The 16036-nt window shown below is 33.5% G+C and overlaps 3 protein-coding genes and 1 long non-coding RNA gene across 13 annotated transcripts in view; 3 read left to right on the top strand and 1 right to left on the bottom strand.

The window, feature by feature from the left end:
* LOC119077216 (odorant receptor 43a-like) overlaps nucleotides 1–16036 on the top strand; it is a 456342-nt gene that overhangs the window by 360434 nt on the left and 79872 nt on the right. The window lies entirely within an intron of this gene.
* The window catches only part of LOC119076842 (putative odorant receptor 71a), a 439431-nt gene that overhangs the window by 359187 nt on the left and 64208 nt on the right, over nucleotides 1–16036 (top strand). The window lies entirely within an intron of this gene.
* The window catches only part of LOC119076806 (trithorax group protein osa), a 112934-nt gene that overhangs the window by 75479 nt on the left and 21419 nt on the right, over nucleotides 1–16036 (top strand). Inside the window, exon 1 of one of the 10 annotated variants that reach the window (XM_037183787.1) lies at nucleotides 8015–8521. The exons of the other annotated variants lie outside the window; for them this stretch is intronic. The gene's annotated coding sequence lies outside the window, so the exon portion shown is untranslated. Of the gene's footprint in view, nucleotides 1–8014; nucleotides 8522–16036 lie in introns of those variants that run through there. 10 annotated transcript variants of the gene reach the window in all.
* LOC119076882 lies at nucleotides 1262–12703 on the bottom strand. The gene is made up of 3 exons (XR_005087712.1): nucleotides 12693–12703; nucleotides 2788–2791; nucleotides 1262–1296 (listed from the first exon to the last, which is right to left on the bottom strand). It is a non-coding gene; the product is annotated as an uncharacterized LOC119076882 (long non-coding RNA).

Genomic DNA, 16036 nt, shown 5'->3' with positions numbered 1-16036 from the left:
TTTTCGAAAATTCCATTTAATGATGCACCTATTCCATCACAGTCAGCTTGACGTCGTATCAGACCTGAGAAATTTATGTTAAATTAAATATTAACTTATCAATTTTTGATTCTCTTTTGTGTTTCGTTTTCGTTTAAATGGATTTTTTTTGGCCTCTCTTGTTTTTCGAAAAAGAACTAATGAATAACTTTATCGTGAGTACAATAGAACACATTTAACCGAAGGAGACAAAATGCTTTTGTGTCTGAATTTTATAAAATTGAATTGAAAAACACAATTGTTATAGTTGCAAGTTCATTTTTTATAATTTTACTTCACTTCGTTGTGTTTTACACTTGTTTATCGGTACGTTCATTCATCGACTTCCATTCAATGAGCTTTCATAATTCTTTGCATGCTTAATGGAGGCAGAATTAAGGGTGTGAAGTTCGTCCATTTAACATCATTTTCTTCATTGATAGCGTTTGGTAGCGTAATAGGATACGGTAATTTATCAAACAACAGATTTAACTCATTACCACAAATGATTAGAAACAGAAATTGTACAAACAATTAACTTGTCTGAATCACCATATTCATTTCCCCAAATCCCACTAGAGTTTAGCATACATGCACATGCACAGTTCATAGTTACCGATTATTCAATCGTTTTCATAGAAAATCAGAATATAAATCGGAAACGAAACGAGAAAATTTAAAGCACAAGTCTACGATATGTACTACTACTCAATCGTAACGAATCTCTAATTAGAGTTGGGCATTTCGATTACGCTAGCTTTTAACGAGCGTACAACATGGACTTTATTCAAACTGAACTTCAAATGGAAACTGAACTCCAAATGAACAACTGCATTGTGTTTCTGATTTGTAGGTACAATGAACGGTTGGTTATGTTCACGATAAATACGGTCAGACTTAATCGTTAGTGTTGTATGTGGAGATGTGTTTTTTGGAGGTTTTTAAGAGCTTATGAAATTTTTTTTTGAAATTTCTAACTTTGTTATTGATGCGAAGTGTTATTAAAGCCTAATTCGGTTGGATATTTTTAAGAGAAATCCTGCGATCTTTCATGAAAGAACAACAAAATCAATTCGGTAAACATCTCAATTCCCACACGATATCAAAATCTTGCGTTTTTAATATATTAGGGGTAAGCCATTATGGTTCGTAAAGTTCGTGAGTCTGGTGATTTCCTAGAGTTTTGACATAAAATATATGGGAGAAATGTCAAAAGTTCACCAAATTTCCATTCTCTCGAACTTTACGAACCATAATGGTGCACCCATATTGTACAGTCTGTTATTTGACAAGACAAAAGATGTAGGGTCTAAGGACCATATCATACGAAAATTGTCGTGACGACTCGTCACTCCCTATAATGGACACCGCCAATTGTCACACTTTAAAGTGCAGATCTGTAAAAATACAGAAAATTTTAATTGAATAATCGTATAGAACAAGTGTATATTAACTTGTTTATATTGAGTTCATTTCCATACGCGTTGGTTTTACACACAAAGGGAATATTTAAATCACTATATTAACCGTATGCACGGCATACATAGGGTCGTTAGCTCTATTTAATGGATCTAATTATAAAATATTTAAAATACAGAAATGCATGGCATTTGTTTATGGTTTTTAAATCACCTTTTTGTACAAACTCATTCTAGACTACCGTTAAACACTTTTGTTGTTATAATCGTATAATGGTTTGTCCCTTTAAATTTTAATTTTATAACTTGTCCTTCCATTTTTAAGGTATTATATTGAATACACATACGAATACATTTTCTATATCATAAAACATCTTCTTTTGAAAAGTTTTTTTTTTGCTCTTACCATTTTCCGTATATATTGAACGGTTTGAAAATGTTCTGATATTATCATACGCAATTTTAACCATGACCTTACGTAAGAGTTTCTGTTTTGTATTTTTATTTATTACATTATTTTGCTGGTTGTTGTTGTTGTCATTGTCGTTGATTGAAAGTTTTATCGGTTTTATCATAAAAGTCGAACAAAATGTTCTTGTTGAGTGAAATTATGTCGCAAAAAAAATCACAGTGATGCGAATGTCAATGCCATGTTAAATTGTTGCGATCGACATTTTTATTATGCCGTTCCGTTTTTTTTATTATTATTTCAATTTTTTTATAGTCGACGTAGAGGTGAGCGGGCGGAATCTTTGGCCCGATTTTTTCAAATCAAAATGTCTGAAGCCCGGAGAATTTTTGAAACTCACCCGAAGAATTTTCTTTCCGCATTGTCTTGTCAAATGTATCCTCTGCCAGAATCACACGACAACCCGAGGTAGCCTCTAAGCCTGTGTTCCAGTCCGATGTGCCTTCGGAGATGGGATTTGTGAAACCTTTCTGGTATTCGGTAACTGTGTTGTTTCCTTTCGGAAATGAGAAATGTCGAAAACACCCCATTTTTTTAAAACTGTCTACCCGACTCGATGACAGCCCGAAAACATCTGCCCGATAGATTCCCGACAATTTTTTATCATTTCAAACGTCTAACTATCTGTAGCGGTCGCGCATCGTGCAGCCCGAAGCTCCGGGTCGTCTGCTCACCTTTATAAAGTCGAGCATAGTTCGAAGAAGAAATGAAGGCGTAGGTGAATTATGTTCAATAAATATTTTATTTTTGTATCAAAAATTCAAAATGTAATAAAACAACAGGTGGTGCAATAAAATTAACATAATTTTGTATCCAAATCGAGAATTTCAAATTTGCTGACTTCATCAAATATGTAGCGCATAAAACCCATTCTCATATGACGATTCTCAATCTCAATCGATTGATAGTTGGGTGGAATAAAAAGACGACGACAATCTCAGCATATAGTTGTAAAACATTCCATTATAATCGTATTTATCGTTTTTTTTATCGTTTCCTTTGTTTTTCGATTCTCATTTTTATTCAGAATATACCGGGTTTTATTGTATATAAGCAAACAAACACTCAATTATTACACCGTCATGGGCTAGATGATCTGCCATTCATAATCTTCAATAAATTATTCGTAGAGCTTTTACGCTACCATTCTCCTTAGAGATTTTCTTATTCTTTCCCGACTAAATTATGCAATTCTACATCGGAGAAATAAACGATTTGCCTGTGAGTGATGTTGTGCTACGTCCCTTAAAAGAGAATCGGCTTCTTTGAAACATCAAAGAGCCACATCAATAACAGATAGTATTCCGTATTCAAAAAGGAAAATGTGAATTGTCCGACAAAAATGTCAACTTTTTATGGAGAAAGATGTGATGCGACCGATGAAGTCACAGCTTAATTTTTATGCTGAAATATTGAGATATGTTAAATATAACTTTAGTACATAACAGCGATGACTATTATTTGACACATAAAAACTGCATAACTTTTCTCAAGTTCACAGAAAAGGACTAAGTTTCTTTTTGCAACTTTTTATTGTTGCCACAATGAACTTTTCATACTGTTGACTGTTGGGTTGATGGTTTTTGTTCTTTATCTTCATTTTGCAACATTATGCATTTGCAAACCAAATCCACATAGAAATTCTATAACTGCCGCTCTTTCTCGTGTAGTTTTTTCTCCGAATCCTTAATTGATCCCTAATTGATCCCCAATCGAAAAATGCGATGTGAAGTAGTTCCAGATATTAGTTTTATGACTGAAAAAATTCACTTCAAATAATTAGTGAAAATGATGGGGATGGGAAAAAGTTGCATTCATTTAAGCTTCTTAACACAATTCTCATAAGCACTGATCAACAAGGCACGGACAACCCACTCGTAGCCTACCACTTGCTCCAACAAGTTTTCTAATAAGTTGATTGATTGCTCATTAACTTTAAAGGTTAATCCTCTTAGCATTTTGTTGGAAATTTCCAAAGAAGAAGAATGAATACAAAATCAGTGTATACACACGGCAACAGTCCTTCATAATCCAATTAAAGTTTTCGTTAAGTTAGTAGAGTGCAATTCCTATTAATTAATTCAAAAATTATGCTCTGCGTTACTCTCTGTCTTGATTCGCCGTATGTTTCGACATATTACATCCCCCTTGGCTCAATCCATTGTTGTAAAATAAAATACGTAAAAAAACCGCTATACCGATTCAGCTGTGCTAAAGTATAACCCTTATTATTCCGTAAAGACACGAAAGCCCATAAAATTATTTAACAAGAAAATCCACCGTAGTACCAAAAAGTCAATGTAAAATGTGTTGGTTGGTTGTTTTTGTTGTGAAAAACTGAAATCCTTCAAATTCATTGAAATGAAAACATGTTGATCGTCGGACCGGCATAACAGAAATGTGCTGTTGTGTGTTTTTTTTTTCATTCACTTTATGGGTGATGTTTATTAAACCATCATACGGATGTACACAATGTACATGGCGGTGGATTTACTACATGAAATTGTATACACACATCTTTCTATACATAATAGAACAAACGTAAAACTTTTTTTTGTGTAAAATCTTCCTCTTTCAGCCCATTCAACAGGTGGCAACTATTTTCTCATATTTATACGTTACAATGGGCACACACACTTTATGGAACAAGTTTATTTACAAAATTAATTTCATTTTAATGGGTTTGCTCTTTCCATGTTTGTATATACATACAAATAGGCTGGCAGTATCTATTCGCACAGAGAGATTTTCTACTCAATTCGCAACGATTTATCATTCCGAAATTGAATAAATTTGCTTCTCGTAAGCTTTATCTATTCATTCAATATTAAACACTTGTGGTGGTTTATTCCATTTCGATAATTGAAGTAGAACAATAATGGTATGAAGAGGCTGGCGCTAAGGCAGTTTCAGTTGTATTTTGTTGTCGTTGTTTTGGAAAATAAAACAAATTCTGTAAATGACTTGTTAATTAGACGACCCTTTTTTTGTTGAACGAGAGGTGAGAGTATATGTTTTCTAACTTGAATAGTCAAAGGTTGGTAACCGAAAATCTAATTGGAAATATAAAGGTGAAGCAGCCGGAACATTTCCATTTCAAAAGTTCTGCATATCCTTTGAGGATATATTTCATCGAAAGCATAGGAATTAAAAAGCTGAGACTACGGAGGCCCAAAAATTTTTCATAGCCATTGAGAAACGTATTGTTGTAGACGACGACGATGGAGGAACAACAGAAGAATATAGTTTCAACAAGAAACGTACCTAGTATGGAGGCTTCTTTCTCTAGTCTAGGTTTGAGGTTAAAGGTACGTAGTCACTTCAGGACACGTAGTCATTTCAGGACACGTAGTCATTTCAGGACACGTAGTCACTTCAGGACACGTAGTCACTTCAGGACACGTAGTCACTTCAGGACACGTAGTCACTTCAGGACACGTAGTCACTTCAGGACACGTAGTCACTTCAGGACACGTAGTCACTTCAGGACACGTAGTCACTTCAGGACACGTAGTCACTTCAGGACACGTAGTCACTTCAGGACACGTAGTCACTTTAGGGCACTCAGGCACGTCAGACCATACACGGCATGCCGAGAAAAAATTTCTATGTAGAAAAAGTAAATGATTTCTCATGGTACGTTTTTTCTATGTCATTGTAGTCAAATTTTCTTTTGTACCCAATCCACCCATAAAAGCTTACGTCTTGTTTTTGAACGACGTCTACGCTACGTTTATCATTTGTTAAAAGTCCACATCCCCTGAATGGTAGAGACTAATTACAACATTCACCTCTTGACAAAAGTAAACTTTGCTCGGCTTAAGCTAATAACATTAAAAATTGCGCTGTTTTACTACCATCATTGTATTGCTCTACGTAATTGTGATGATAGTATAAAATCAGAAAGCAGCTCGAAACATTTTGCTGTGTGTATAATATAATGTTGACGGATCATTAATTAAAATATTTTGTCTGCATTTTTGTGACATCAACCCATCCGTGTTATGGTTTCGTACCCATTCCAATCAATAAAAAAGCATTTTACGCCGAATTATTACATTTAATGTCCCGACCATATAGACGCTTTTCGCTTTTACTGTAAATACAATACGAATTCACCCATCCATCAGTGGATTTATTCCACTTTATACGTACAAATATATACTTGCACATACAGTCAAGCACCGAAATGTAACCCCACAGAAATTATTTTTCATTTTCTTGTTTCAATTTTTTTCCTCGATATTTTTTTTTGTTTTTTTAAACCCATCATAACCTCAAAAATTATTCATCAATCAAACAAACAACTTTCAATCAAATAAAAATTATCTACAGAAACGAACATACTGAACACGAAATTCAACTCTCATAAAATATTGTGTTGTACGAAATACACATACTTTGTTATAATATTTGAATCGAGCTGAACACAGAGTATAGGAAAAAAAAAGATATGAGAACCCAACCAACAGCAACAACAGCGAACAGAACAGAAAGCAAAAAAAAAAAATTCAAAAAATAAAAACAGAAAAAAATTTCCCTCATAAAATAAATTTTTACGGTTGTATGGCTGTGTGTATGTTCGTGTTTTTGTATGTTGGGTTTGGTATGCCAGCCGCCTGCCTGCATTAAAAGTCTACCTAGCTTGTCCCTACTTCGTTTATATACAAAATTTATATCATAAAAGCTGGGTATTTTATACAGAAAACTCAAAATGTGTACCGAGAATATAAACGTCGGAGCCGAGCTAACAAAATAACACATAGCACAGCACAGTCGAACAAAAAACCCAATGAGTTGGCTAAAAACGATAAGTGGTTGGAACGATTATACTTGGGTGTACGGGTTTTTTTTCGTGTGTGCGTTGTGTTTGACTGAAGTTCTTCTGAGTCACAGTCTTTTGGCTGTATTTAACGATGTCACATTAAAAAAATGAGACAGAAGAATTTATACAATCGTGGAAATTATTAAAATGATCTCTATGGTCTACCATCATCAGTTCGGTAATATTTTGAATTAAAAAAAAAAGAATTTTCATCGGAAATTCCCGGAAAATACCTGGATCGTTTATTCTCGGTAGAATTTTAATTGGACTAATTTTAACCGAATATTTAACCAATTAATGAAAGCAAATAGTTGAGTGGATTATCGTCCAGGCGATGCGAATTTTAAATAAAATCCAATTTTGAACAACAAAAAGTTCAAATTAATTAAAATTGGGCACACAAATGCGAACAAATATTAATTTTGCCAAAATTGTTTGAGGTAAAATTAATTCGCTGGACTCTCATTTGCTGATTATTATTATAATGTCCATTTAAATACATAAAATCTATTTCAGCCTCCTCTCTCTCGGTGTATATAATAATAAATAATATTTAATTGCAGTTTATTGATTACCTTCGCAAATTCTGGACGCGGCTGCGCCATAATTTGCACACCGATTTTGTGCATTGACCCAAAATATGTTGATTTTATAGAAGCTAAAAAACTAAAAATTCTGTTCAACCAAATAAAAACTTGATCTGAAACAAATGTTAAACCGAATCTATGCAAGCCTCATTTTATCGGACCCGATTCGGTTATAACGTTGGTTATAAAACCTTCTTCCAACATTTTACGTACATATTTATATGACTTTTCCATACAAACAGCGTTAAAAGTATAGAAAACGTAACTGCTTTTCTGCTTGCCTTTGCTCTTTGTACGTACGGCTTTTTCATCGTCGTCGTCGTCGTCGTTGTTGTTGTTGTTATTGTTGTTGTTACTGCCAGAGACTGTAAAATTCAATTCACAATGTATATAATCTGCTGTATGTTGAATTCCTATCCTCGATTTTATACCCCAACCGTATAACACAAAATGATGTATATTTGTGCCATGGCGTAGCATCATGGTGTGCGTTAATGTTGGGTTCGTCCGTATGTACAGATAATATACACCGTATTTGAAATCTTATACATTTTCTACATGGGATACATTTATAGTATATTATATTGAACGAAACGGAATGAACGAATATATGTTGGTTCAACTGACTCGACGTGTACGGCTGTGTTGGTGTATTTCATTTGGATTGTTGGTTGTTCACAGAGTCGATTTTAGTTTCAGCCAACGTACAATGATTTAAACTCGCTTCTGAGCACACTGTATGTTGTAAACGGCAAAATAATATTTTATTATAAGCTCTCGTCGTGGCTGTTTTTTTTTTCGTTCATATTCTGTATTATTATTCACAATCATTTCGCGATAAATATATGAAGGAAAAATAATAATTTTTTTTTTAAATAAAAATTTTGTGTTTCTCAAGTGTTTCTGATAAACAATTTTAATGAGAAAATCGTTTCTCGGCAATATATCTCGAATGGGATTATAAATATACGACTTGTGTGTGAGTGTGTATTGGTGTATGATAAAAATCTATAACTAAGTGCAGTATACCATACTTTATCCCCGAATCGTTACAATGAATAATTAATTATTTGTGTCAATAATCTGATATTTGATTGATAAAAAGTAAATAATCAATTTGGTGTTGTGCTATTGGAAATTCGGCGGTTCAACTGTGGAAGAAAAGAAAGGCGTTACATTGGGAAATTCGATTGATTAAATTCGGGTAAATTTCCTTATGTGGTAAACGAACTTTATCGACAAAATCATTAGCGCTAGTGGAATCTGTTGTGTCAATAATTTCTTAATTAAAATTTACTTTTAATCGAATCACCGCATGGAATTCTGGTGTTATAAGACGAGTATTGTGACAGCAAACATAATCGAAATGACTCAATGGGGTTTTTCGTTTCACAAAATTTCTAAACTTGCTCAGCCCGACAATAATTTGACTAACTAAATGAATTACTGCAGAAAAATATGATTAGAGGGATCCAGAATGTGTGCAGTTATTTGCCAGATATGTGTTGAACGTGTTAACCATTCAAATTTCATTAAGAAACCTGTCTGTCACCTGCCAATTAATGGACAAAAAATTTTCTAACGCAAAGAGGGAAATTAACTAATTTACCCAATTCAATCCGGTGCTGTTCATTCTCGGCATAATTTTCTGGCACATTTTGTGATTCATTTTGTTCTATTATTCAGTTGGGGGATAGCTGATTGTGTTAGAGATTCAGTTTGGTAAGAATGTCTAAAGATTTGCAGTTGTTGTTTGTGAAATCAAAATCGGTTTATTATTCACACAGAATTCTAAACTAAAATCAGTACGAGTTCTATGTCCTCCTTTTCTGCATGAGAAAACATTCAAGTTGTAAGAATCGTTTCTCCAATTTATTCATCTCTTAACGAGTGAGCAAAGTCCCTTTAAACTGATCATCGATCGAACTACGAACATTTTTAAATTCAGTGTATACGTTACGAACTTACTCTTAGTGGAAATAAAATTTTCGAGCGCCAATAAAAATCGGGATCGTCCATTTTTCATTTAGTCGATCAACAAATTATTTACTGCTCCCAGGACCGAACGAAAAGGAATTGAAATAACTTAGTGAATGAACATGGATAATTGTGAATGAAGTTCGAGTCCGCCAATCACATATTCCAATTTCAACACGTGAAATGACGTGTTGAAAAAATGACTAGTCTGCTCACACCAAAGTGTTCGTCAAAATCGTTTCTCTTTAATGAACCAACTGGCAAATGTGGACTTTTCGTTAAAAGTTATCAAACTCTTATAATATACGGGCAGTCGTTTGGCTTACATTTCCATAAACAAATAAGTGTCCGTATCCAAACATGACTGTGCAGTAACGAAATTAGTGATAGAAATGTGCAAGCTCGAAAGTCTGATAAAGCAAAGACTGTGCAGTCTGTATCACTCGAATCATTAATCAATCGCGAGAATAGTGTTAGTGGTTCGTGATGATATAGTAAAAGGTTTATTGATCACTGCACGTCATTGCGTTTCGTATCGAAAATAGATCGTTCGGCCGTTTCTGTCTCCGTTCTCATTCGAATGTTAAAAGTTCCTATAAATCGTTTCTACAATTGTGCCTACAAGTGTCCCGCCAGTAGACCATTAAATTAGATGCAAATGTGCTCTTCATCTAAATCTAAAAATTCTTGAATGAACGACTATACGAATACAATGACAAAGCACATAATAAAAGAGTTATTGATTTGGGAGTGAGGTCTTATCTGCTTGATTGACTCGTAAAAAAAAATAAGAACTAAATTTTGCACACTTTATAATAACTCAAATGGCCGTTGACAATGCGGTTCATTATACATTTATGACGTAGTGAAAATAAATAAACAAAAGTTTAACTTGTCTACCTGCTGCTGAAACTGGGTCATTGACCTTAGTGATTATTATTTCTATTTCGTTTCGGTTGATGTATGTAATAGATTCTGTTTAGAAAATTTTAGATTTTTTTTACTGTTTAATGCTGCAATTTGCATTTTGTTGGATATGTTTGGTTATTCAAATGTTTTTTTTTTCTACTTCCATTACAAACATGTTATTGAAAACGGCCAAGACCACTTTACGTTGTTGTACGTTTTCAATATTTAATTTTTTGTTTGTTCCCCTATCAATGGCAATGGCAAGCAAAAAAAAATAAATCTAAAACGAGAAATTTTAATTTTTATTATTTGAAATTATCACCTCTTATCGTATCCGAAAATTCTGTTCACAAGTTTTCAAACACACAATCAAGCACCCAGTATATACCTACACATCGTTGACTGGCACATGATAAAAAAATACGTGACTCAGTTTGCAAAAATAACAATTGCTAACACTCACATACATACACACTTCAACTTGCTTCATTATCATTTTGTTAGATTAATAGTTAAGCGACACATTTAAATCAATGATTGAGAATGCGAAAAATATGCACAAAAAAGAGTTCAAACATTTTTTTTGGCGCTTTAGCATTATACCTACATTCCGTTCCATCAATTACAATAGAAATGATCAATCAACAACAACAACAAAAAAACAATAAGAAATTCTCCAACATTTCTGTACCCGACCATCGCCAAACAAAAACAAAACAAAACAAACAAATTAATTTGATTGAGATTGAGATATTTTATTTCTTCGATTTATTTTTCATTTCATTTCGGGATTTTGTTGTTGTTGTTAAGAACTTTCGTATTCTACATTGAACGACCTTAAAATAATTTTTTTTTTCTTCGGCTGAAATTCTTATAAATTCAAGGTGTATCATTGGCGGGTATCAGATGAAAAATGTTTTTACTGTCTTATGTAATGTCCGATAATTTGTCCATTTATCCTCATGTCTTCTTTAATTTATTGTTTCCAAACGAAGAGATGCAGTCGGTTAGGACATTTTAAAAAATTGAAGCACTGGGCAGAAATGATTTTTCAAAATTGTTTGCTGATTAGCATTTGACATTTCAATTTTGAAAAAAAGGAAAAGAAACGAAACAACAAAGTATGCAGACAGTCTCACAGTGATGGTTCGTTATTTTAATCACTTGGTAGGAGATCAATTCGAAGACATTTTTTAGGTACTCGATGCGTATTGTCACAGTCGGCGTAGTACCTTAAAATTTATGACATCGAGTGCTTCTAAAGTTTGCCAATTTTGCGCTGAGCTACATTAATAACCAAAGATAAATGCTTTTTTAGGCAGTTAAATATGTCATTATCACTCGATGCCGAATGCCCAGTATGACAACATTTAGCATTTATCTCCGAGTTGCATACAGTGACTGACATTTTAAAACCAGCCATTGCTGTAAAACGTAATTTTTCAATGTTTTTGAGTCCCGTTCCCAGTTTTTAACTTGTCAGTGTCAATGGTTTGTAGGTTTTCCTAATCATATTCAAGCGCATATTGCAAGTACTAAATTAAAGACTCGTATACAAATGACGTCACTCTATTTTTTGGTTAGATATTTGACTCCCCATCCCCTTGTAGAAAGCGTCAGAACTGTTTTGTTAGTAAGGCAACGACAGCCTTACTTTTCGTCGCTGACTTGAAATAGTTATTTATGTAATCCAGATGCAAAGTACTTTATTAGGCTCTAGATGTGTAATTATGACACGAGGCCGTTTGCAAACATTTTATGTTGCTGAGTGGCATAAAAATAATTATTTTAATTTGGCTATTGAACGGTAATTCCGGCTTAAAGTCCTCGAAATCTCGTTTTTTTATCATTTTCAAAATATTTTTCCGAAATGATTTCAACAAAAAAGAGGCCTTCACTTAACTAGGATTAACCAACAAATGTCATAAGCCCGACAATAATTGGTAATAATTGGTAATGGGATCATCGTATCAAGTTTTGTAAAACAAAATTTTTCCCATTTTTATCTCTCCATATTTTGCGCATTTTTTAGTACACCGAATATGTATACTGATTGGCAACAGAGAGGTGTAAGCCTATTATGAACCATACACCGATGTTCATAACCATTCCTCCGAACATATGTAAACTCGATGTATTGATGTGGTTTTCGAATGCTTTTATTGACCGCACATTGAATATAATATTGTTTCGATGGGAACGTGTATGTACAATGAATATACATGAAATTAAGCCAAAGTGGTCTGTTTAATCGAAATAAAATTAATAAAATGAAATACAGAATGGGTGTACTAAGCCCCCTTCACGATATGCACGTTCTATCCGACACGAATTTTAAAACATTAATAGAGTGGGTCATAAAAGCGCAAAATAGTGAAAAAAATGAATTTTTCATATTTGTAGTATTCCTACCATGACTACGGAACAGAATTCCGTCACTCACACACAATTTACCGAACGAATGGTAATCGTGGGCAATGTTATAAAACTTTTCAACCAATTTTACCATAACAGCAAAAGCCAGCAACATTTTTAATAATTTATTTTTTTGTTATTCTTTTTATATTTCTCGATCTTTTTATTGGGAAACTGGTTGCTTACGGCTTACTAACATATAATCGTGTTTCGGCATAAATAATGAAATTTTTTTTTTTTTTTTCGTTGTTGTTGTTGAAATTTTGAAGTTTCAATGGCACATATCTTTCAAAAAAGCGATTTCATATGAAAACCGTACACATACGCATGAACTGAATCACTGAAGTTTTGGTATTATTTTCCATTTTATGCATTGCACGATACAATAATAATATTCGTAACAGTGTTGTTGGCAAAGAGCACCGTGATTCATACATTATATGAAAATGGTGTGTATCAAATTGGTTTGGTTACATTGAATTGAATGTCTAATAAAAAAAAATGCTTATACCATCCAGCCAAGGAGAGAGTGATGGTTATTGATGATGGTATTTGTATCTTGTTGTTTTTTTGTTTTGTTTTAACCACGTTAAATGTTATACCGTGTCTCTTGATGGTTCTTCTCGCATCTCATTGTAAATCCATACGACTGGTGCTTTATATTCCATCAATGATAAATTTAATGTCGAAGTGGTTGACTCATCGATAGTTTATGTTTATGTTGAAAACCTTTTTCTTTCGTTTCATATAAATATCGAACATAACACAAAATGTGTATATAGACGGAGACTATATCCGATATGGCTACCTGCAGATTCTTTCTTATTTTCTAGTCACGTGCCTTCGTCAAATTGCACGTGATTTTTTTAGTTTATTTCTTTTATTATGTACAAAAACATGATTGGTGTTACGTTTTTCTTTTATGTGTACACACCGATGCGATACATAATTATTGGTATAGATATATAGTCACTTATTCCAGTTATAATAACTGTTTTGCTGATTAATTACGTTTTGGATGTTATGGTTTACGGTTTGCTTTGAAATACGGTTTCGTAAAAGGAAAACGAAATTCGGAGTTCCTTGATGTTATCGGTAAATATGCTGAATGTGTAACACGGCACAGAACATATTAGTTTATCAATGGAAGACTCGGAAGCAATAGAGGTTGGAAAGCCATTATTTGTAGATTTTAAAAATAGAACTCGCAAAATGGGCTTTAAGTCCAAACACAAACGGTTCCTTACGACGTACGTTTTTTTCGTTACATTGTTCCTGAAATCATTTCTGTCAGATGTTGTTCGTGACCGTCGTAAGCCTTCATTAACCTTACACCGTTTGATGTACTAGATTACCATTTTGAGGCTTCCTAATTACTACTCCCTTTTCGAAGGTGCCTGTGAGTTACTAAAAGAATTCCCATCATCTAATGGTATTGTTCATGATATAAACACGAATGCTTGAGGTGCTTAAGTTTTGTGTCCAATATAAGATCAACTCCTAAGCTTATTAACTATCCACTACTGTACAACATCGGTCCAGAAAAATCATCGAATTTGTTGATGATGAAATGTATTATGAATTAATCCAGTTGCGAGTCGACATATTTGACTTCATACAACACATATCGAAATCACCAGTCATATGACTGAAGCAAGACTCTACTACGAACAATCCAAATCCTTTGGTTTCTGTTTTGAAAATGTAATTAATTGCCTTGAGAACGGCATCAAATGAAATTTTACGTATACACAGAGCCGTAGGCAGAGTATCAGAACAAATATTGAGGGACCAACAAAGTGTAATTTTCTTCACGTGATTGAAGTTAGACGTTAGACGAAGTAAAGTTTCCATCCTCGGTGTGGCTCTGTGTTTATAAGCGGGCCCACACTATATAACATACATCGCAAATTCGTGCTGCTTAAGTTTCCATAAAATAATTGATATGCTGTCGGTGTTATGATGTTACCCCGGCCTCGGAAAATGAACCGCAAATTTGAGAAAATGATGGTTTCGGTCGGTATACACATTATGTACATACGGTACACACACGGATCAAGTTAAATCTGTTTCTCGTTGTTTCAATCACAGCCCAGCTGTATCCGGATCATAATAGTAATCATAATAGTGTTACGTTCAATGTGTTTATTTGATGTCAACCGAAAGAGTGTATGTGTACGTTGTTATCGAAGATATTATTTCATAACAATGCTCTGGCATAAAATATTCCAATATCATTCTGAGCCGACGAAAATCCCGAAAATCTGACTACACACTATAGTGCCGGTGAAAATATGTTTCGCAAATCCACAATCCATATACATGAGGATGATTGCGGTGTGTAAGCATAAAGGTTTAAAGGAAAGCGAATCTCATTTCTCATGCCATATATATATGTTTTGTGCCTCTCACCATATTGTATACATCACCAGTATAACCTAGTATATCGTCTATAGTACATTACGTATAGTTTGCTTTAGAGTTTCGGTTGTTGTGGCTCAAAATGTTAACATATAAAATCGCGTTTTCGATTTAACTTTCACTATCGTTTTCGTTTTGCTTTCATGTTTTCCACATATTATTATACTGCAGGCGTTAGTCATACTCTTGGAGGCAAATTTTCTATCATCACCCGGTGTATAATACATTATATGCGAAATATTTTACTATCATTTCGTCATACAACCATTTTGCATTACACTTGATATCGGCATTTATTATTACTTTATATATAGGTTGGTTGGTTGGTTGATTTATTTTTGACCTTGTCTCGTTTCGTCGTATTTTCCGTGCATTCAGCTATCAATGCCCCAATGTTCAATACACATTGTCGCATAAAGAGACATTGGAAATTGCTTTCAATAAAGTCGTTCGATAGATTGTCATATATCTATGTATATATAGCCCATACGGGTTTAATGTTGTTTGTTATTCAAAAAAAAAAAGGTTTTTCTCTCGTGTTTCTTTCCTCTTGTTGTATATATACATTTTTAATGTGATATCATATAGCAATGTTGTCAGATACTTTTGTGTAATGTTGAAATATTGAATGAATTTTGAGGAAGCTTTGTACATTATGTATAATACCGGTAGATATACATTATAACAACAACAACAACACCGAACGATATAGGCGAAGATATCAATGTGTATTTTAAATGGTAGAGAATTTCCATTTGCAGAGTTGTTACATGATTGTTATGGGTCAGGGATTTAAATTACTATGTTTGGTTCGTTTGGTACACATTATAATTTTATTTTATTTTTTTATTTTTACAACGATCATCTCCTCTATAGATACATGTGTATACATAATACAATACGCACATGTAGATAGCGTTTTATGTACTACATTCTAGTATATAAGAATGGAAAACGTGTTTTATCTTTTCATTCATAATTTGATTTGTATTATGAT

This window comes from Bradysia coprophila, unplaced genomic scaffold (assembly GCF_014529535.1).
Source record: "Bradysia coprophila strain Holo2 unplaced genomic scaffold, BU_Bcop_v1 contig_232, whole genome shotgun sequence".
Lineage (NCBI taxonomy): Eukaryota > Metazoa > Arthropoda > Insecta > Diptera > Sciaridae > Bradysia > Bradysia coprophila.
Note: the sequence above shows the minus strand (reverse complement) of the source record. Positions and strands in the feature narration are given on the sequence as shown.